The 23,811-nt window shown below is 35.7% G+C and overlaps 1 long non-coding RNA gene across 1 annotated transcript; it reads left to right on the plus strand.

Annotated features, from left to right (window-relative positions):
• Positions 1-16,781: 16,781 nt before the first annotated feature.
• On the plus strand, positions 16,782-20,492 carry LOC130053984 (uncharacterized). Its single transcript, XR_008802211.1, has 5 exons — positions 16,782-17,535; positions 18,082-18,180; positions 19,002-19,133; positions 19,395-19,518; positions 19,776-20,492. It is a non-coding gene; the product is annotated as an uncharacterized LOC130053984 (long non-coding RNA).
• Positions 20,493-23,811: the final 3,319 nt, after the last annotated feature.

Consider the following 23,811-nt stretch of genomic DNA (forward strand, 5'->3'; position numbering starts at 1 on the left):
ATCTACTAGGTATCGGGTGTAATTGGATTTTAATGCTGTTTTTGGTATCATTATTTATCCACTGCATCATTTTGATCCGCCTGTATACATATTTTCCTGTTTATTTCATAGTTTTTCTTAACTACCCCTACATTTTAGTTGTTATTGTTTTCGTGCATGTGTTTGTACCGTGTTTGACTTGTTTGACTCGTATTTGTTGCCATCGTCGGAAACCCACGCTTTGTTCCTCTCTCTCCATCACCCATGGGTCCATTCATTTCTTCTGGCTCTTTCTCATGAATAATTGATGAGGCAATTTAATTTGGCGCTCATTGTACACCCTAAGCGAATTTGTCCAATCAAGAAGACGCTTTCAGCCCGATTTCGGTATACCCGGTACAATTGTTGTGATAGCAAAGTTAAGGTAATCCTACCTTCGAAAACAGAAGAGTTCCGTTACTATAACGATTGCTTTGATCGGACGATATTTTTTAATATTTATTCACGAGAACGAGCGAGTAGGAATGAATGGACCCACGGGTGATGAAGAGAGGAGCGAAGCGTAGTCAGCCGTAGGTTTCCGACGATGATTTGTTGCTTGACTCACCTAAATTTAATTTATTTAATGCCTAATACAATATGATTGAACGTACAATTTATCTTCTTTCGTTGCGGCCTTGGGTGTCGACCTTGATTTTTCAAGTTGTACCAATCTTGTATTGTTTCAGATTCTTTCACTAAAAATAACAGGAATAATTCAAAGGCATGGGGATATAAACTTTAAAATGAGTATAGTAATAAAAGCCGACAATTTCTTTTATTATCATTATCATTTTTTATTGTATTTTGATATAAATGACATCGGGCGTAAAAGTGATTGATAGTATCGTTGGTATTAATCTAATTTTATAATACACAACACATTTTCTAAACTTCATCCAACCCTGTTTCATAATGCTGCTGGCTCTTTGTGTCTAGCATCTTTTTTCATTGACAGATGGGTGACGTCTGTATTTATATACCGAAAGGTAGAAGTCTATAGGAAAAATAATTGGTTTATATAATTCTCAATTTGACATCAGATAAAGTGTTAATCGGGGATATATGCATTTGCCTGATCAAGATATGGGGCTCACGGCGGGTGTGACCGGTCGACGGGGGATGCTTTCTCCTCCTGGGCACCTGACCCCACCTCTGGTATATCCAGGGGCCTGTGTTTGCCCAACTCTATTTAGTATTGCTTATAGGAGTTATAAGATTGATCCCTGTTCGTTACATGTATATTTGCCTTTCATGCATATATTAATGTTTTTAGCAGAATCGTTATGTACCGAGATTCAATCTCTTCATGAAAGATAAATTGATATCAACATCAGTCTTCAAGTTAACAAAAACTTTTCCGAGACACTATCCATACTGTATAAATGTAGCCTAATGGCATCATGAATTTTGTTCTAGACAGTAATTGAAGGCATAATCACCAGAGTGAATTTCACACACAGAGATATTGTAACGATCGAATGACAAACACAAATCGGACTCATTCGCAGAAAAGCTCACATAGATTTTAAAAATCTAAGCAATTTATTTAGCAAGAAAGTGCCGAAGAATTTTCTACAATTCAGGAGTTTCTGCGAGTTGGGCTAGAGTTTTAATGAACACGGCTACATTCTTCTTTTATTAATTCATTATGCACACCTTTCGTCAGTATTGATGTTTTCTCTTAACCGATATACATGTTCTGGCACTTGTGAGTTTATCATCTTTTGAAGCTCACTTGATACTTTTCAAATATTTTTATTAGAGATGTCAACGAGTATTCGACAATCACTCCTTCATACCGATCATCGACTAAATTTTCCACAGTCGAGTACTCGTTAGAATAGCTTTTTTAAATAATGTCCATAAATCCTTACAGCTATATCTCCCGAAAAGGGGGAGAATGTTCGCAACTGTGAATTAAAACTTTACCTCTCCGAAAAATCGTACCCTGATGTCAATCCAATTATTTGATGTACTATGAAGGAAAACCGCTTTCCTTTCCTGGCGTTCCTAACTGGTGAGTTTTTTGTTCGTGCCTTCATGCAGAGAGAAATTTTTCATCGACTGGGCAATTGGAGACAAAACTTAGAAATAGGCTCTCGACCAATATTTGTCGACCAAGTTAGTTTTGGTTTTGAACAAGAATATACATACATATGTTTACATGGTTCTTTTTATGCCCGAGTAGGCGAGTACACGTACATTTTAATTGTTGCTTGTACATCATTGTATTATTAAAATAAAAATTATTGTGGTGGATTAATTACGGTGATTGACAGCCTTTCATCCCGTGCCGTGTACTTGGCTATGCAGGTGCGCCGAGGTGTGACTCATGAGTTAAGTACCCTTGTACAACATCAGTCCGTTTTTTGACCGTGTACTTGACTATCGCTCGACTAAACCGTCCGAGTAAAATTTACATCCCTAATTTTTATGTTCTGATGAATTTTTAACTATACTTGTCCAATTGAAACTTAAACTGGCATGTATATAAACAGTGTGATTCGATAAAATAACAAGTTTATGATATTTTTTTTAAAACATGATATTTATTAGTTATCTAATTTTATGTTACTCATATTATTGTTCTAGAATTGCATTATTTTTCTTTATCTTAGGAAAGCATTGCCCCCTCCCCCGTAAATCCGCTAATGATTACAACACACTTGTGGAATCTTTGTGAGAATTAAGAAATGAAACTTATAATTCTTTGTTTGATGCATGTATCAAACGAAACATTGGACGGAAAACTCCATCAATGCGCGTAGTTTCTCCCATCAAAAAGCTTGCATTAACGTTTCTGAAATGGCGCGTAGGAATACATATAGGCAAGAATGAACAAAAACAAAACGGCATGGCTGTGCGTTCAGGTCAGGAACAGTTACTGTGCAGATTTAAATGGATTATACGCCAAATTAAAGGTACAATGGTTAAAAGCTGAATTAAATATAAAGGAAGATAACAATTGGTGACTGGAGTTATGCTGCATCGTGTTGGAGGAGACGTTGAACACTGGTTGTGTCGTTGGAACGGTGGAATGCAATTCGGCTCCATTTCAATATCGAGGAAAACGTTCAAAACGCACTCGTTGACTGAACCCCATATAACGCAGTTCAATTTCATTGATATTTACCAGATCAGAAGTCGCCACTTGCTCCGTCATGTTATCAATCTCGTAAAGCAGACGATTCATACCGGGAACTCGTGTAATCTGTCTACTTCTACCAGTAACAATCGGATCACGCGCTCGTCTTTTTCCGTAACCGTTTGCGGTTACGGAAATAGCCGAGTAGTTACGATTGCTACCAGTAAGTGGTCTACGTCATCAAATTGACTATTCTGCCACGTCATCGCCTATGTATGTTGTTTCTTTAAATTAATTTGTATTTTATTCATATCTTTAGTTGTGCTAATTTTTGATAGCAATGAAAATCAAACAAATGCATTTCGTTATATATAATGCTTGTGTGGAAAATCCCGTTCTATAAATAGCGCTAAAAATTAGAACGGGGAAGACGCATTCAAGAGAAAAGTAGTCCCTCGTGCTTAGTGCAGATGAACTCCGAACGAAATGTTGACAGAGAAATCAAACGAATTTTTCAACCAATCAGCATCGTTTATAATTCATCACTTTAAAAGTTATTAAATGATTGTCAAATCAACTGAATATGAACGATACAACACTGGTATCCTCATTGCATTTCACAAGCTTACAAATGTACATGCAGAACACAATGCTTTTTCCGTACAATGTCATATTTATTATCAAAATGAATACTCATTGTATCTGAAAATACACGAGGAAATTTAATGAAGAACTTAATAATATTAAATGATACAGTTTTTTCTCCTTTACGCCATTCGAGTAAATACTTAGTTAATTAACTACCTTAGCAATACAACGACGTCAAAATGACGTTACAAAGTAAATGCATTCATTTCATTGCTATATTTAGAAATCAGATTATTTTTTTTTAGCCTTTTGACCTCCAAAAGATTTTAAATTTTGGAAACAGGGCCATTTTTCATTATTTCTGGCTTTAGTCTTTTGTCGTCCAAAACAGTGTTTCAACGTGTAACTCAGTTAACTTTGTTTCGGCCTTGAGTATCAACCTTGTGATTTTAAATCGTACCATTATTGAATATTCTGTCATTTAAAAACAACAAAGGGGGCCTCCGTGGCCGAGTGGTTAGAGCTATCGGCGCGGGTTCGAATCCCTCTCGCGCCGGCAAGTGAGAAAGTTTCCCCAGTTTACTTTCGGAAGGTCGGTGTTCTCTTCCCAGGCACATTGTATCTGGGTTCTCTCTTCCACCAATAAAAACTGGGCGCCACCAGATAACTGAAAAATTGTTGAGTGTGGCGGAAAACATCAATCATAAATAAATAAATAACAACAACAATTCAAGCACTCTCTGTACTACATTTTTTTTTTGACTGAGTTACGTTTTAAACCGTCATAACATTGTTAGTTACAAGAAAAATGTTCTCACGGTGAAAATAGTTATATCTCATTTATATTAGAAGGGGATCCCCCCATTGCCATGTTCAAAAGTGCAGTACAGGGGAGTAGGGGAAGGTACAGCCGGGGCACATGCCCCCACACTTTTCAAAGGGGGAAAATTATGGTTGTGCCCCCCCCCCCCTTAAATAAGGCTTTTTTACAATCTGATTAGAATAAGATCCCCGATCTGCTCCTTTGTTTTCATATTGTCTCTACAACATAAAAACAAAGGAGCAGATGGAGGATCTCATTTTTATCAGATTGAGATTGTTAGTTAGTACCCACAAATAAAACAATTTTGAGTTTTGAGTCATACAGTCGAAAGACCCTCCAGAGGCCATGAATCTTGAATTCTTCAAAATTTTCTTCGGGAGACATGAAAATACATGAAACTTGATTAATGAAGTTAGTAGGAAATGGCATACAAGCAAAGTATATAAAGTGTATTAAAAAAAAGTGACAAGGGAAGTGTAAAGTCCCACCCCCCACGAAATAGGATTTTGGAGTGTGAGAAGGATATCCTACGTGGGTTTTTGTGTGTGTGTGTTTGGTTTTTTGTTTTTGCTTGTCAAGTCAAGATGTGTTTAAGGTGGATTTCTTTGGTACCCCTCATTATTTTTAGCCCAGTTATGCCACTGCCTATTGTGTTAAATTATCAAAACGCCCAAAATTGAACGTCGCACTGTCATATCACAGTAAATGCAGTACACCTGCAGTCACCGTGTAGAAACGCACTATAGTAAAGTGTATCACCTTCTACTCTCTCTCTCTCTCTCTCTCTCTCTCTCTCTCTCTCTCTCTCTGTGTGTGTGTGTGTGTACATTACATAATTTCATGCCATAATGGTATCATAAGATGTGCCATATATCCACAATCATATCAGCCAAGCAAGTGTGAATGAGATAGGATCAGTAGATTTTCATATGTATGAACCGCTAAGAATAGTCTCAGAGAAAATCCAAAACAGGCTATATGTAGCTCTATGCTATGCATGTATATTCATAACAGCATTAACAATTCAAGTCTGATGAGAAATGTTCTTGATGAGTATTTGTCTGCTTTCTTAAGCAAAGTCTTTACGAGTATTTGTCTGAATTCTTAAGCAAAGTTTGACATTTGATATCATACTTCATATTCTTTGTAAAATATGTATAGCTACAATGACTATATGCAATTCTGAATGGGTTAGCATAACACTCTAACCTTAATAACACATGGGGACAAGGATTTCACAATTATGGTAGTAGCTACTCTGTGTATATCAAATCAATTTCGCACTTTGTTTGCATGTTATGGTCCTTAGTGTAGAATAAACTAATGCATGTTTACAAATGTAACTAAAGAGTCCCCTTCCACGCCTGAACCCATATTCCCTTTATGGCAAGACGATTGCATGTATCTCGATATAACTATGCATGTATTTACTCGTAATAACGAATATAACTCGTTGTGACTAGACACTTATTTGGTACGAGTCACTATTTTGTTAAAACAAGTAAATTCTTATTTTTGAAACAAAATTACAATTCCTAATATGTTTTAATCTTGTTACGTTTCATATGAATGATAGATTTACTTATAATATGACAATGTTGGACTGCCTCCCTTAGGCATTACCAGAGAAATAATCCTTAATAAAATTTACAAGAGGGTCATTATTTTACGGGGGTCATTTTTCTAAACGTGAAATGGACTGATTTTTTGAAAAAGACATTTTTTCTACGGATAAAAGGAGTCATTATTCTACGTCGAAAAATGACCCCCGATCATTATTCTATGGGAGTCAAAATTTGCCTCTACACCGGCCCATAATCGATTTACAATTTGAATATCACACACACACATGAGCACACACACACCCGCGCGCACACACACACACACAACTTGTTATATGTCATACAAAAAATGGTGAGTTTTTTGCTCGTTTTATATTCATTAAATACTTGGAAAGTTTTGTTTTGTGCATGCCTCGAGTACACCATTTGTTAACTAAATTTAGATGAATGTGCTGACGTCATAATGCTTCCCAGTATGAGGACAACCAAGAGGTATAACAGTTGGAAAACAAATTTAATCCATTTAAGAACACCATGAACATACATAATACGTTTGCAAAATGCCAAAAAATCCTTTAAAATCAATTTCCTATCTTCATAATTTTCAGACTGTCTATCTTTTAAATCCCAAAAAGCTGAGAATGCGACCCTTCCATGTTTTCCGCGGTCTCACCACACGGGGTTCTTCCGCAGGAGAAAGTCCCGTCGTGCAGAGGAAACTACATGTATAACGTAAAGGCCTTGGTTTCATGGGCTTGGTCTTCTCTTCTTCGTTTTTGGTGGAATCCTGGGTATCGGGTGCAAGTTTAAAGCTTTCTATACTGGATAGAAACAGCTTTCGGGGAATAAACTTTGGTAATTTCCCTGTTTCTAATGCCGCAAGCTCCCCAGGTTTGACCAGTTCACTTTTGACTGGCTTGGTTTTCTGTTTTAAGTCTTGTAATTCAACAGGTTTCTGTAGACACTCGTTTTTCATTTCCTGACTCGCATCTGAAGTGTTCACATGTTTTGTTTCTATCATTACACTGCCGTCATCCTGATGTAGTTTCTGGGCTGTTATATCTTGGAGAACTATGTCACATGCCTTTTCGACAATGCTCAGGATATATGCTGCAACATCCTCTGTTTTTATACCAAGTTCTTCGCCACTGATCTCAGGAACAGAATGTTTGGTTTGTCCGTTTTCTGCATTCAGAGAGCTCCCGACAGTTGACTTGTCTTGTGACTCTTTCTCTAACACTGCCTCTCCAGTTTGCATGCTTGTCTCAAACACATTTGTCTTCTTTATTTTCTTTGATTTGTGTAGCTGCATGAAGTATTCATCGTCAGCCCATGACGGCAGGAATAAAGAAACATTTGCATTTGCAGCTTTTAAATCTTCAATTTTCGAGATGGTGTCCTTAACCTGTTTATAGGGTACAAAATCATTTTTCAAATCCTTGTTGTCTGCCATAGAACGGAAAACTTGTCCAGAAATCATCTTCTCTTGATTCTCTTATCTAATGTATCGCCTCCAAACAAGCGCACAGTATGTTTATGTTTAGTCGCAAGGGAGAATGTGTTACGTCGTACACTTTATGACGTGCTGTACATTGTGACGTAATAATTCGGTGACGTTTAAGAAATCAGATATTCTCTGAAAGAAGAGCATGTAGTTACACTTTCACCCTTTTCTTGCCCTGCTTTTCACTCACAAAGCACATTCTTAGTGTTATTTGTAATGACAGTAAATGCTTTAATATCAACCATTCTAATTTTTCATTTCATGAAAATATGAAAATAAAATTCTTGAATTAAATTAATGACCATTGGAATAAAAAAAAGAGAGCACTAAATATTAAAGCAGCACCCATATCGCATGAACTTTCACCTCAGATAAGCTTTTTAAAAAAACTAGGGTTAATAGTTTGTTCACGAACGCACCATAGTTATTGATAAATTGTCGTAAGATATGAATATTGAATTTGTTATAGGACTTGAAAGTTTGTTGTGAAGGGGAAATAGGGCATATAGTTAAGGGTTCTATCTAAACTCGCATTTAATTTACTGTTGGGTGAAAATAACCAAAACAAATGTTCAATAAAATTATTATCTTTTTCTATGTATGAGAATACGAAAACCAAAACAAAGTTTGTAAATGGTCTCAGTACAGCATTTAAGAGATGTTTTTGTTTGTTATCTATGTTCGTATCTATGAAAACGCTAAAGGATCTCTTCATCCCAAATATTCAACAGAACGATTAGAAATTATTCAAACTATCCATAAAATTTCTGGCTTCTAGACGATTATTTTACGATGACTATTAAGACTGTTAGTTGTCGTAAAGAAGACGAGAAAATGTTCATTTCATGCGTCAAACAAATGAATAAGCAATGATATCTATTCTTGAATTCAACAACACCAACAAAAAACCCGAGTTTCCGTTCTCAAAACTTGACGTGATTTTTATTTATCGTTTTATAATACATGTATGTAGCTGGTCTAATTGTAAAACAACGGGTTTTCAAACTTTCATAGCTAAATCGGTGTATATAAAAATTGAGCGAAAAGACCGGTCAGGCTAGGTACAAATTCTATCGAGAATAAAGATGTACAATGGACGGGTTTAGGAATTGAAATTATAGGGGGTGCCACTTCATCAGACAGGGAGTCTGGGGCAGCCTTAATTAAGACCTTCAGAGGATCCAGCTCTGGCAAAGCCCTAAAAAGCTCGGGCTGGACTGGATTTTATAAGGCTTAAAATATGTCTCCTATTTTCTGTAATTTTTGAAACGAAATAGAATTTCTCCCAATAAAAGTAACAATATGTGTGTTAATTAAAACATTATTTAACAAGAGACACTGATGCAAACACCAAATTTATGGGCTGGAAAAACTTTGGGGAGTGTAAGAAATAAATAATTTTACAAAAGGGGTTTAAAAACGCGAGAAAATTCCAATGCGAAGACTGGTAAAATATTTAGAGAAATTTTGATCAAATCCGGAGATGAACGAACTAAGTGAAAAGAATCGTTAATTATATGTTGCAACTATTTATTGGTAGCTCAATAAAGCATCTAGTTTTATATATAAGATTTGAACTTAATTCGCAATGTACCACAGCACAGCAAGCTATAAACAGTTTACACCTGTCCGATCGATCGATACGAAAATGCGTTTGTCCGATCAGTCGATCGATTATGTATAATTTCTTTTCCGTGACGTTGAACGTGAAAATTTCTGATCTTGGCAGTTTCCGTAAAGTTACATGGTCTTATATTTGAATAAGAAGACCTCTAAATGGGATACATTTTCACAATGAAGCTCGAGTTATTTCCCCTTGAATACAGGTTGTTGTCCACAATATTCATAGCGTCAATATAAGGATTTATTATATTAATATATCTTCTTGTGATTAATTGCCAGTTAAGGGTTTTTATGTAGTTAATGAAAAATAATGTGACTGCAAAATAAGTTTAATCATTGATTTTATGTATGTGTCCATTGTGTGGTTGTTATTCTATTTTTCTATTTTTTTGCAGGCTATAATGTTGAGTCAGATGTAATGTTCAAAATCTGTAAAGTATTAGTCCCCTACTTATTTAAATCAGGATCAAAATATCTTTAGTATATCATCAATTAATTTTTAACTTTAATCACTATTTTGGACGACCAAAACGCAATCAGATATATGCATAAATTACATGTGCAACCAACGCATGTACATTACATAGGCGGATCTAGAGGGGTACGGAGGTTGCAACACACATGCCCCTTTGATTTTGGTTTTAAAAAGAGTGCGAGAGAAAGAGAGAGTGGTAACAGAGTATAGAATTTATATATTTCCGGGAACATTATTTCTGCCTTGATTGTAGAATAAAAATCTATAAATTCAAGCCGTTAGGATAGGGATAAAACTCCTGTAAGCTTACTAGTATGTTATCCGACATCGATTTTAACACACCGATTATAATTTTCAACATTCATCAAATTTAGTTTGAAAGGGGGAGGTTGAATTAATCACACCTCTTAACAATATACGTTGTAAATTCGTTTGTCATTTGAAATTCTTTTTGAAAGAGTGTTTTTATTTGGTAGGTGGCCTATAAAACCCAATGCAGACGATCAAAAATACAATATACATCTCATAATTTCAACACTTTAGACCCCTTTTTCACCCCCCAACATTTTCTATAGATCCGCGCCTGGATAATGTTAATTACATTTACATGTATATGGAATCCGTATCTTATGTAATCTTTCTTTTGAAATCTTGATTGGGTTTTTTTTTTTCCCGTGCGATTCAATATTTTGAAAATATTTTTATTATTATCATTATTAAAATCAAATTGTAATGTATTAAACAGTTCGACCTGCATTGAGTTACGTAGCACTAGGGGGTGGAGGTCGGGACTAACTCCATACTATTTTTGACATCGTTCTTTTCCCACTATCATTTCAGGGAAAGTTGGACATTTTTTAATTTCAATCTATAGGCTGCTTCCTTACCTTTTTTATAAATAGTACTAGTGTAGTGGAAATATAATCATCAGATTATATTCCAAGTTCCAAGATAAGAATTTTCATACAACTGTAAAACCAACTTCTTCTCCGGCTGCCCCCCCCCCCCCCCCTTACAATACACGATGCAATGCAACGCGCCTGATTATATTTATAACATGACATGATCTTTCCGGGTGTCTTTTTTTTTTTTAAATAGATTACTTCTAAAATTCTCGGGATTCAATGTAACACAACTTGGACAGAAATAATCATTAAATACGGCTGTAACCCCCATCCCCCCTTTTCCCCAAACCTACCATATGACGAAAATCTTAGCAAAATTTTACGATACTCAATGTAATGATCAAGTTTAACATCAGTTCTCGTGAAATCCATGTACGAACAGATCGGTGGCGTGGCACACTCCGCATTTTCTGTCTTCTAATTATAGAATGCCTCACTATGTGGAATCTATACTGCAAAAGTCTCGATATTTAGAATTCTTGTCGGAAGTTTTACATATACCGTGTTTGGTTTTTTTTATCGTGGTCATAATAATTCTTGTCAAAAAAAAAAAAGAAAAAGAAAAAAGAAAGAAATATTTAAAAGACGTCATTCTTTATCAATTAGAAAACACACCTCTCCAACAGAAATGCATGCGTCTTCTCCAATTTTATATCAAAGAATGTTCTTGCCGGCCCATAATCGATTTACAATTTGAATATCACACACACACATGAACACACACACACCCGCGCACACACACACAAACACACAACTTGTTATATGTCATACAAAAAATGGTGAGTTTTTTGCTCGTTTTATATTCATTAAATACTTGGAAAGTTTTGTTTTGTGCACGCCTCGAGTACACCATTTGTTAACTAAATTTAGATGAATGTGCTGACGTCATAATGCTTCCCAGTATGAGGACAACCAAGAGGTATAACAGTTGGAAAACAAATTTAATCCATTTACGAACACCGTGAACATATACATAATACGTTTGCAAAATGCCAAAAAATCCTTTAAAATCAATTTCCTATCTTCATAATTTTCAGACTGTCTATCTTTTAAATCCCAAAAAGCTGAGAATGCGACCCCTCCATGTTTTCCGCGGTCTCACCACATGGGGTTCTTCCACAGGAGAAAGTCCCGTGGTGCAGAGGAAACTACATGTATAACGTGAAGGCCTTGGTTTTATGGGCTTGGTCTTCGCTTCTTCGTTTTTGGTGGAATCCTGGGTATCGGGTGCAAGTTTAAAGCTTTCTATACTGGATAGAAACAGCTTTCGGGGAATAAACTTTGGTATTTTCCCTGTTTCTAATGCCGCAAGCTCCCCAGGTTTGACCAGTTCACTTTTGACTGGCTTGGTTTTCTGTTTTAAGTCTTGTAATTCAACAGGTTTCTGTAGACACTCGTTTTTCATTTCCTGACTCGCATCTGAAGTGTTCACATGTTTTGTTTCCATCATTACACTGCCGTCATCCTGATGTAGTTTCTGGGCTGTTATATCTTGGAGAACTATTTCACATGCCTTTTCGACAATGCTCAGGATATATGCTGCAACATCCTCTGTTTTTATACCAAGTTCTTCGCCACTGATCTCAGGAACAGAATGTTTGGTTTGTCCGTTTTCTGCATTCAGAGAGCTCCCGACAGTTGACTTGTCTTGTGACTCTTTCTCTAACATTGTCTCTCCAGTTTCCATACTTGTCTCAAACACATTTGTCTTCTTTATTTCCTTTGGTTTGTGTAGCTGCATGAAGTATTCATCGTCAGCCCATGACGGCAGGAATAAAGAAACATTTGCATTTGCAGCTTTTAAATCTTCAATTTTCGAGATGGTGTCCTTAACCTGTTTATAGGGTACAAAATCATTTTTCAAATCCTTGTCGTCTGCCATAGAATGGAAAACTTGTCCAGAAATCATCTTCTTTTGATTCTCTTATCTAATGTATCTCCTCCAAGCAAGCGCACAATATGTTTATGTTTAGTCGCAAGGGAGAATGTGTTACGTCGTACACTTTATGACGTACTGTACATTGTGACGTAACAGTTCGGTGACGTTTAGGAAATCAGATATTCTCTGAAAGAAGGGCATACACTTTCGCCCCTTTCTTGCCCTGCTTTTCACTCACAAAGCACATTCTTAGTGTTATTTGTAATGACAGTAAATGCTTTAATATCAACCATTCTAATTTTTCATTTCATGAAAATAAAATTCTTGAATTAAATTAATGACCATTGGAATAAAAAAAGAGAGCACTAAATATTAAAGCAGCACCCATATCGCATGAACTTTCACCTCAGATAAGCTTTTTAAAAAAATCTAGGGTGAATAGTTTGTTCACGAACGCACCATAGTTATTGATAAATTGTCGTAAGATATGAATATTGAATTTGTTATAGGACTTGAAAGTTTGTTGTGAAGGGGAAATGGGGCATATAGTTAAGGGTTCTATCTAAACTCGCATTTAATTTACTGTTGGGTGAAAATAACCAAAACAAATGTTCAATAAAATTATTATCTTTTTCTATGTATGAGAATACGAAAACCAAAACAAAATTTGTAAATGGTCTCAGTACAGCATTTAAGAGATGTTTTTGTTTGTTATCTATGTTCGTATCTATGAAAACGCTAAAGGATCTCTTCATCCCAAATATTCAACAGAACGATTAGAAATTATTCAAACTGTCCATAAAATTTCTGGCTTCTAGACGATTATTTTACGATGACTATTAAGACTGTTAGTTTTCGTAAAGAAGACGAGAAAATGTTCATTTCATGCGTCAAACAAATGAATAAGCAGTGATATCTATTCTTGAATTCAACAATAGCAACAAAAAACTCGAGTTTCCGTTCTCAAAACTTGACGTGATTTTTATTTATCGTTTTATAATACATGTATGTAGCAAGTCTAATTGTAAAACAACGGGTTTTCAAACTTTCATAGCTAAATCAGTGTAAAAATTGAGGGGAAAGACCGATCAGGCTAGGTACAAATTCTATCGAGAATAAAGATGTACAATGGTCGAGTTCAGGAATTGAAATTAGGGGGCGCCATTTCACCAGACAGGGAGTCTGGGGCAGCCTTAATTAAGGCCTTCAGAGGATCCAGCTCTGGCAAAGCCCCAAAAAGCTCAGGCTGGACTGGATTTTATATGGCTTAAAATATGTCTCCTATTTTCTGTAATTTTTTAAACGAAATAGAATTTCTCCCAATAAAAGTAACAATATGTATGTTAATTAAAACATTATTTAACAAGAGACACTGATGCAAACACCAAATTTATGGGCTGAAAAAACTTTGGGGAGTGTAAGAAATAAATAATTTTACAAAAGGGGTTTAAAAACGCGAGAAAATTCCAATGCGAAGACTGGTAAAATATTTAGAGAAATTTTGATCAAATCCGGAGATGAACGAACTAAGTGAAAAGAATCGTTAATTATATGTTGCAACTATTTATTGGTAGCTCAATAAAGCATCTACTCTTATATAATATTTGAACTTAATTCGCAATGTACCACAGCCAACAGCAAGCTATAAACAGTTTACACCTGTCCGATCGATCGATACGAAAATGCGTTTGTCCGATCAGTCGATCGATTATGTATAATTTCTTTTCCGTGACGTTGAACGTGAAAATTTCTGATCTTGGCAGTTTCCGTAAAGTTACATGGTCTTATATTTGAATAAGAAGACCTCTAAATGGGATACATTTTCACAATGAAGCTCGAGTTATTTCCCCTTGAATACAGGTTGCTGTCCACAATTCATAGCGTCAATATAAGGATTTATTATATTAATATATCTTCTTGTGATTAATTGCCAGTTAAGGGATTTTATGTAATTAATGAAAAATAATGTGACTGCAAAATAAGTTTAATCATTGATTTTATGTATGTGTCCATTGTGTGGTTGTTATTCTATTTTTCTATTTTTTTGCAGGCTATAATGTTGAGTCAGATGTAATGTTCAAAATCTGTAAAGTATTAGTCCCCTACTTATTTAAATCAGGATCAAGATATCTTTAGCATATCATCAATTAATTTTTAATTTTAATCAATATTTTGGACGACCAACACGCAATCAGATCAGTACTCCCACTGGACCAGAATTCCCTTTCGCCACTTTTTCGGGGAGCTGCGCGACACAAATAATCACATGCTTTACAATTATTTCCATCATATTATATATTATTTTATTCATTACACTTGTTTTAGCATTTTGAATCAGTTACATTACTTATTCATATCCAGCTACCATACCTAAACATTTCTTTCTGTAATAATAAAAAGTTGATTTGTTTGATAAATTCTATTATGGAAATCAAAATTCAGATAATAAATCATATAAATATAAACTTTATGATGCTACACCTCTCAGTGAAAACATTGTGTACATTGGCCGAAATGCAGATATCACAAAACATCAAGCCCAATTTAGAGTCGTATCTCAACCATTCCCTATTAAATTTCCGTTTTTGTATGGAAGATTTTGCAAGTTGGACAGAATCAGATGTTTGAGCAGGTGGGGTTGACTGTAAAGCCAAACATAGATATTTTTTTAATTTTAGACTGACTAGGGCCAGAAGCTACAAGTTTAGTGTCAAAATAGAATGGGGTGCATAGTCTTATGAGATTAGCATTTTTATACTGTTGCGCACCAAACTTCAAAGAAAATTATTTATTAAAATTGCTATGGCCATATCAATGGTGACCGACCGCATTGTTTATGAAATATTCGACCTAAAATCAAGCACATCAAAATCTTGTAATCAACGAGTTTGGCCGCAAAAACAAACAATTGATGTATTCATATATACATTATACACAATAATACGGCCAATTTAATTACCGGTCGGTTCTCTGGTTAAGAATTCACATTAATGTGGAGATGATAACACGATAATGAATAAGACTTTAAATGTTAAACAATTGACCAAAGCAGGGTCAACAGCTGTCCGATGTACTTTATTACATAATCACCGACTTTTTTGCAGCCATAAATCACCTGAGGCTGTGACCAGCTCTGTGTGCACTGGAGCGACGCGAGATTTCCGGTCGCACGCGTTGACTGAATAAACAGATTTTGACTGCATTTAAGGCGATAATGTGTCACTGACAAAGGATTAAAAATACAATTTATTGCAAAAAGGGATTTTCGCCACTTTCATTTTTTTTTCGCCATTTTTGAAAAAAATTCGCCATTGGCGAAAATGGCGAAGCCCAGCTCGAGCACTGAATCAGATATATGCATAAATCACATGTGCAACCAACGCATGTACATTACATAGGCGGATCTAGAGGGGTACGGAGGTTGCAACACACATGTCCCTTTGATTTTGGTTTTAAAAAGAGTGCGAGAGAAAGAGAGAGTGGTATCAGAGTATCGAATTTATATATTTCCGGGAACATTATTTCTGCCTTGATTGTAGAATAAAAATCTATAAATTCAAGCAGTCAGGGGAGGTATAAAACTCCTGTAAGCTTACTAGTATGTTATCCGACATCGATTTGAACACATATTATAATTTATTTTCAACATTCATCAAATTTAGTTTGAAAGGGGGAGGTTGAATTAATCACACCTCTTAGCAATATACGTTGTAAATTCGTTTGTCATTTGAAATTCTTTTTGAAAGAGTGTTTTATTTTGGTAGGTGGCCTATAAAACCCAATGCAGACGATAAAAATACAAAATACATCTCATAATTTCAACACTTTAGACCCCTTTTTCACCCCCAACTTTTCTATAGATCTTCTTCTCTCTCCCCCCCCCCTTTACAATACACGATGCAATGCAACGCGCCTGATTATATTTATAACATGACATGATCTTTCCGGGTGTCTGGTTTTTTTTTTTTAAATAGATTACTTCTAAAATTCTCGGGATTCAATGTAACACAGCTTGGACAGAAATAATCATTAAATACGGCTGTAACCCCCATCCCACCTTTTCCCCAAACCTACCATATGACGAAAATCTTAGTAAAATTTTACGATACTCAACGTAATGATCAAGTTTAACATCAGTTCTCGTGAAATCCATGTACGAACAGATCGGTGGCGTGGCACACTCCGCATTTTCTGTCTTCTAATTATAGAATGCCTCACTATGCAGGCCCGTCGTCACGATTTTGTGATTGGTCCGGCCATTTTTATGATTGATCATTTTTAGGGGGGTCCGGGGGCATGCTCCCCCGGAAATTTTTTTATTCTAGGATGCCCTTAGAAGCGTTTTCCGGTATATCTGACACTAAAATTCGTGCGCTTTTTATGGGATTTTTTGGCATATATTTTCAATATGTTCGTTGATGAAGTCCATCAACGGAGGGTTAAAGGTTCGAATTACACGCATGTTGCAAAAATAGTACATGTAAATTTAATAACTGAAATTACAGGTACGATTAGTGAATGCACTATGCTTTTCGTGCACCGGATTTGTTCACTTAAACTTTCCAAAAACACACCGCCGTCGCTCTTTTGTTGTTGCGAATTCGTCAGCAATCGCACACAGGTCTAGCGAATCTGTTTTGTCCTTGTGGATATGTAACATCATTAGATTGTTCAAACGCACTTGGGTCATTGTCGAACGCAAGTATGTTTTGATGCGCCGAAGTGCGGAGAATGTGCGCTCACTGGTAGCGTTTGTAGCTGGCATTACTAATAGTATCTTCAGCAATACCACGACCTCCGAGAATAGTGCTCGCTCTGGCACTGACTGGTCTGACAGAAATTTCATGACGTCAGCGAGCGCAACTTTCCCCTGTTCAGCGTTCACGAAATGGGCACGTAGCACCTGTAGCTGTGCCTCTAATCTGTCGCGGTTGACGTCACTACCATAGAACTCACACACAAAGTCTAGCCTGGTACCCGAGGCCTTCCGATGTTCAAAGAACGAAGGCCAGGCATCGGATGTCGAATGGATTCTTCCACTGATCAAAATCCAATATGGCGGACTCAATGGTAAGTAATGGGAATGTACGTAAATGAGCGTATCATGGCTTAATTAGCTGTGTCACTTTCGATTTTATGTCATTAATTGCCAGAGACAGACCTTAGGAAATGTATAATACTTGGTTTTCCATGTGACACGCTTGTTTGATATAGTCTGATCCCTTTGTTTTCAAGTAAGTAGGTGATTCATCAACTCGCATATTTTTCACGTGTGTTAAATTAAATCTAACCGTGTCACTTCGTTTTTTCTACTATTGATGGGTTGTATTGGGTTGCTGGCGAAGATACATACTGAGTTTTATAGATGACACGCGCCAGTTTTCGTATTTTAAACCGACAATTTCAGATCGATTTTCCTCGACTCATTTTTGGATAATTTTTTATTACATATAGATCTAATGACGTGCTTTACTTTGATAAGACTATAGGCTATAGCTGAAGTTTATATGATGACTTTCTTGTGCGATGATAGGGGTGTTTTAAGCTTTTATTGGACTTATAGTGTACAATTTTACAGATTCTCAATATTATGTATATTAATCGTTTTAATTTCAGATGAATTTCCATACATATGGAAAGAAGAAACACATGATAGTAGATGAAAAAACACCCTCATATATAATGCTTCATGAATATGCAAAACCATGCCAACAGGTATAATAATATATATATATTGCTTGTGTAGCAGTTAAGGCTATTTATGCATTTTATAATTCAGTAACATGGTGTCTGACAATGTAATTATTTAATTCTTATGTTGACCTGCCAACTTTATGCTTGATCCAATAGGCTTGATTTAAAGTTTCTGTTGTTACTTTGGTTTACTTTGAATATTCTTCAGATTTCAGAAGGGGTCACTAACAATTTCATTGTCAACAGTTAAATTACTATTCCTCACTGATTCACTGTCCTGTTTGTCTAAAATTATATTTGTGTGTCGGTCCACAATTTTTATATATTGCCAAAAGTTATACATTGAGGTATTCTATTTTTGTGTTAGCATTATATTTTGCATTTGTTTGTAACTCAAATTCTTTGTCTTCTTTATGAGAGAACTGAGTTCATACACTTCAATTTAAAAATCTTAGGCTGTAGTAGCCAGGAATTCTGTATCACAACAAAAACAAATTTTACATAATGTAAAGTACACAATATGGCACTATAGTAACATTTCATTGTTATGCTTTTGCACAAACTCATTGTACTGCTTGGATTTGATAATAAAATCACACCTGCTAAAGCTTCAAAGAAAAAATGTAGAAGATCACAATCTGGAGAAACCCAAGACATTCATCCCCTAAAACAAAGTTTTGCATTTATGTTTCTCTCACTGTATTGCAAATTTCAAGATAGTTTTCAATACATTAAATTTGTGGTACTTGTGTACCAAATTAATGACTCTTAATATAGTTTTGTGGAAAAAGGAAAAGAAAGATAACCAGATTGATCTCTTTATTTTACCGTGTACTCTACAGACTCCAGATGGAAAAAGACATCGAGAAAGAAATTCTAAAGGGGTATTCAAGGACCCATCCTCCTCCACACTAATTCATATTGGAAGGAATTAACATCCAACTTGAATGAAGAATTACAAACTTCCAGAACAGGTTAACAACAAAATCAATTTGTTACAGTCTGTTATTTCAAGTTTCCCACCTCTTACAGCAATAACAAAAACAATTATTTCTGGCATCTAAAGGTGTGAGAAGTTTATCATATTCTAAAATATGTTCTATTTGTTAGTGGAAGAAATTCAATCCCAAATACTGACCATTTCTGTATTGATAAAACACAATAGTGAAAAGTGCATGATTTTTTTGTATGGAATGAACTGACCTGCCTTGTTTTATTTCATGTACATCATGCAGACCCTTTAAAAAAGGAGAAGCCAGATCTTCAGAAGACTTCCTTGAAAATGAGAATTTTTTGAGTGGAAGTGAAGAATATGGGATGCATACAAGCAGACATCAGCATTCCCTCCCTCTTGTTTGTGTAAGTAAAACCTTCATGAATATAAAACTTTAGATGAAAAGGGAAATATATTGACATTCAAAATTCACAGTTGGTTGTTCATCTTCTGCAAAAATTACAGACTTGTTTCATTATTTATCTATGATAAAATACGTGTAACGACATAATTAATATTTATGATATATGTGCATTGTGTATTTACTACTATTCCTGATCCATATCAATGCAAATCTTTACTGATTATACTGATGTTTTGTGATATTGTTTTTAATTTTTAGATCAGAGGTGAGCTTTTTGAGAAAGACTTATGGAGGAAGTTTGAGAGTGTCAGTTCTCAAATCAAGAAGTTATCTAACAGTAGGAGGAGTAGTAATTCATTCCACTGTATGGCCAGAGAAATATATGACATAAAAGACCCAAAAAAGGAGATTTGGCATTGTTTCATGTGGAAATTGAAGAATCTTTGAAATGGATACATGCAACACAGACATGTTTCAGTTACTTGGGGATAAAACTTATGAGGAATTTTGCTAACTTTCAGATGGGAATGTGTTGCACAAGAAATGCTTGATCACAACCTTCTTTTATTAGAAACCTTTTCTATGCAAATAATTATTTTAAATGAAATTTAATAGCTATTTCATTAGACTAGTAAACATGTTTTCTGTGCAAGTGTGTGTCTTTGACATTAAATGCTATGATATATTGAAGTATTTTTAAACAATGGAAGATCTCTACTAGTTCTTTCAAAGGAAAGCCAACAACAGGAATCGAACCTGTTCCTCCATCGTACAGATACGAAAGTGTGCACCAGTACACCATGTTGGCATATATTAAGAACTAGTATCCTTGGAGAGTACATATTGTATTATTCTTGTACAGTTGATACTGGTTGGTGTGATATATATAGATGTATATATATAATATACATACAGCTTAGTATAAATAATGCATGCCTCGTGTTTGCTAGTCGTCAATAAAGCATTTGAATTGAATATATTCTTTGTTCATGAAGAAAGTCTAATATTCTGAAATTTAGATAAATCTAGCATTTCTGTATGTGAAATACCTTTAAATCTAGCTGAGAGAAATGTGTTTGTAACCCAGTGTTTATCTGGGTCAGAATAGGTCCTCTGCACCTGATTGCATATTATGAGAAAAGAGTTAACATAGAGTGATCATTGAATAAGATTGTTAACTGAAATATTGTGGCACAATTAAGAACAGTCTGATCCTCACTGCTCAAAAGGCCAAAGTACCAAGTATAGGTCTAAATACAGGCAATTGATGGTGACCCTTGAATATGGATGAATTTTAAACAATAGAGAATCAAACAATGATTGTAACTGACATATATATGATGTACATTAAAATATATTAAGAACTGAACTAGCATAAGATCACAACATAAAAGGGCCTGAAAATCGTTGGATGGAAGTTCTTGGGTCCATATGAGTGAAATATTCTCGAGAGGGACGTTAAACAATATACAACTATACAGGCATTCGATCTTGAGGCCAAAACTAATTTCCACATTGTGTTTACATAATTTGTGCATGTAGGTTTAACTTGTATCTTTCTAGAATAAAATGTTATCTTGCTTAATATCAATTATTTACAAACTGCAAGGGTGGCTCATAAACAGCTAGCAGTTGCAATAATATTTATACTGCCTAACAAGGATAACCAGTCAAAATCAGTCGAGGAAATTCGATCTGAAATTGTCGGTTTAAAATACGAAAACTGGCGCGTGTCATCTATAAAACTCAGTATGTATCTTCGCCAGCAACCCAATACAACCCATCAATAGTAGAAAAAACGAAGTGACACGGTTAGATTTAATTTAACACACGTGAAAAATATGCGAGTTGATGAATCACCTACTTACTTGAAAACAAAGGGATCAGACTATATCAAACAAGCGTGTCACATGGAAAACCAAGTATTATACATTTCCTAAGGTCTGTCTCTGGCAATTAATGACATAAAATCGAAAGTGACACAGCTAATTAAGCCATGATACGCTCATTTACGTACATTCCCATTACTTACCATTGAGTCCGCCATATTGGATTTTGATCAGTGGAAGAATCCATTCGACATCCGATGCCTGGCCTTCGTTCTTTGAACATCGGAAGGCCTCGGGTACCAGGCTAACACAAAGTCCAGCTCTTCTGTGAATTCTGTCCTGATTGGCTGTGCGGATTTGATCAGCAGGTCCTCGACGTTCTGAAGAACATGGTATCCCGGCTGGTCGAACCTGTCCTTTACACTGGCCATGGCAAGATCGATCGCAAATACAAAAATCGGAAAAAGTTGGGTTGGGCATTATCGGCCGAAATATTGGTCCGGCCATGGCCGGACCGGCCGGACCGCCGACGACGGCCTTGCTATGTGGAATCTATACTGCAAAAGTCTCGATATTTAAAATTCTTGTCGGAAGTTTTACATATACCGTGTTTGGTTTTTTTATCGTGGTCATAATAATTCTTGTCAAAAAAAAAGAAAAAGAAAAAAGAAAGAAATATTTAAAAGACGTCATTCTTTATCAATTAGAAAACACACCTCTCCAACAGAAACGCATGCGTCTTCTCCAATTTTATATCAAAGAATGTTCTTGTCGGCACATAATCGATTTACAATTTGAATATCACACACATGACCACACACACACCCGGGAACAAACACAAACCCACACACACAACTTGTTATATGTCATACAAAAAATGCTGAGTTTTTTTGCTCGTTTTATATTCATTAAATACTTGGAAAGTTTTGTTTTGTGCATGCCTCGAGAACACCATTTGTCAAATAAATTTAGATGAATGTGCTGACGTCATAATGCTTCCCAGTATGAGGACAACCAAGAGGTATAACAGTTGGAAAACAAATTTAATCCATTTAAGAACACTGTGAACATAAATAATACGTTTGCAAAATGCCAAAAAATCCTTTAAAATCAATCTTCTATCTTCATAATTTTCAGACTGTCTATCTTTTAAATCCCAAAAAGCTGAGAATGCGACCCCTCCATGTTTTCCACGGTCTTACCACACGGGGTTCTTCCACAGGAGAAAGTCCCGTGGTGCAGAGGAAACTACATGTATACCGTAAAGGCGTTGGTTTTATGGGCTTGGTCTTCTCTTCTTCGTTTTTGGTGGAATCCTGGGTATCGGGTGCAAGTTTAAAGCTTTCTATACTGGATAGAAACAGCTTTCGGGGAATAAACTTTGGTATTTTCCCTGTTTCTAATGCCGCAAGCTCCCCAGGTTTGACCAGTTCACTTTTGACTGGCTTGGTTTTCTGTTTTAAGTCTTGTAATTCAACAGGTTTCTGTAGACACTCGTTTTTCATTTCCTGACTCGCATCTGAAGTGTTCACATGTTTTGTTTCTATCATTACACTGCCGTCATCCTGATGTAGTTTCTGGGCTGTTATATCTTGGAGAACTATGTCACATGCCTTTTCGACAATGCTCAGGATATATGCTGCAACATCCTCTGTTTTTATACCAAGTTCTTCGCCACTGATCCCAGGAACAGAATGTTTGATTTGTCCGTTTTCTGCATTCAGAGAGCTCCCGACAGTTGACTTGTCTTGTGACTCTTTCTCCAACACTGCCTCTCCAGATTGCATGCTTGTCTCAAACACATTTGTCTTCTTTATTTTCTTTGGTTTGTGTAGCTGCATGAAGTATTCATCGTCAGCCCATGACGGCAGGAATAAAGAAACATTTGCATTTGCAGCTTTTAAATCTTCAATTTTCGAGATGGTGTCCTTAACCAGTTTATAGGGTACAAAATCATTTTTCAAATTCTTGTTGTCTGCCATAGAACGGAAAACTTGTCCAGAAATCATCTTCTTTTGATTCTCTTATCTAATGTATCTCCTCCAAACAAGCGCACAGTATGTTTATGTTTAGTCGCAAGGGAGAATGTGTTACGTCGTACACTTTATGACGTGCTGTACATTGTGACGTAATAATTCGGTGACGTTTAAGAAATCAGATATTCTCTGAAAGAAGAGCATACACTTTCACCCTTTTCTTGCCCTGCTTTTCACTCACAAAGCACATTCTTAGTGTTATTTGTAATGACAGTAAATGCTTTAATATCAACCATTCTAATTTTTCATTTCATGAAAATAAAATTCTTGAATTAAATTAATGACCATTGGAATAAAAAAAGAGAGCACTAAATATTAAAGCAGCACCCATATCGCATGAACTTTCATCTCAGATAAGCTTTTTTAAAAAAAAAAACTAGGGTTAATAGTTTGTTCGCGAACGCACCATAGTTATTGATAAATTGTCGT

This window comes from Ostrea edulis, chromosome 1 (assembly GCF_947568905.1).
Source record: "Ostrea edulis chromosome 1, xbOstEdul1.1, whole genome shotgun sequence".
NCBI lineage: Eukaryota > Metazoa > Mollusca > Bivalvia > Ostreida > Ostreidae > Ostrea > Ostrea edulis.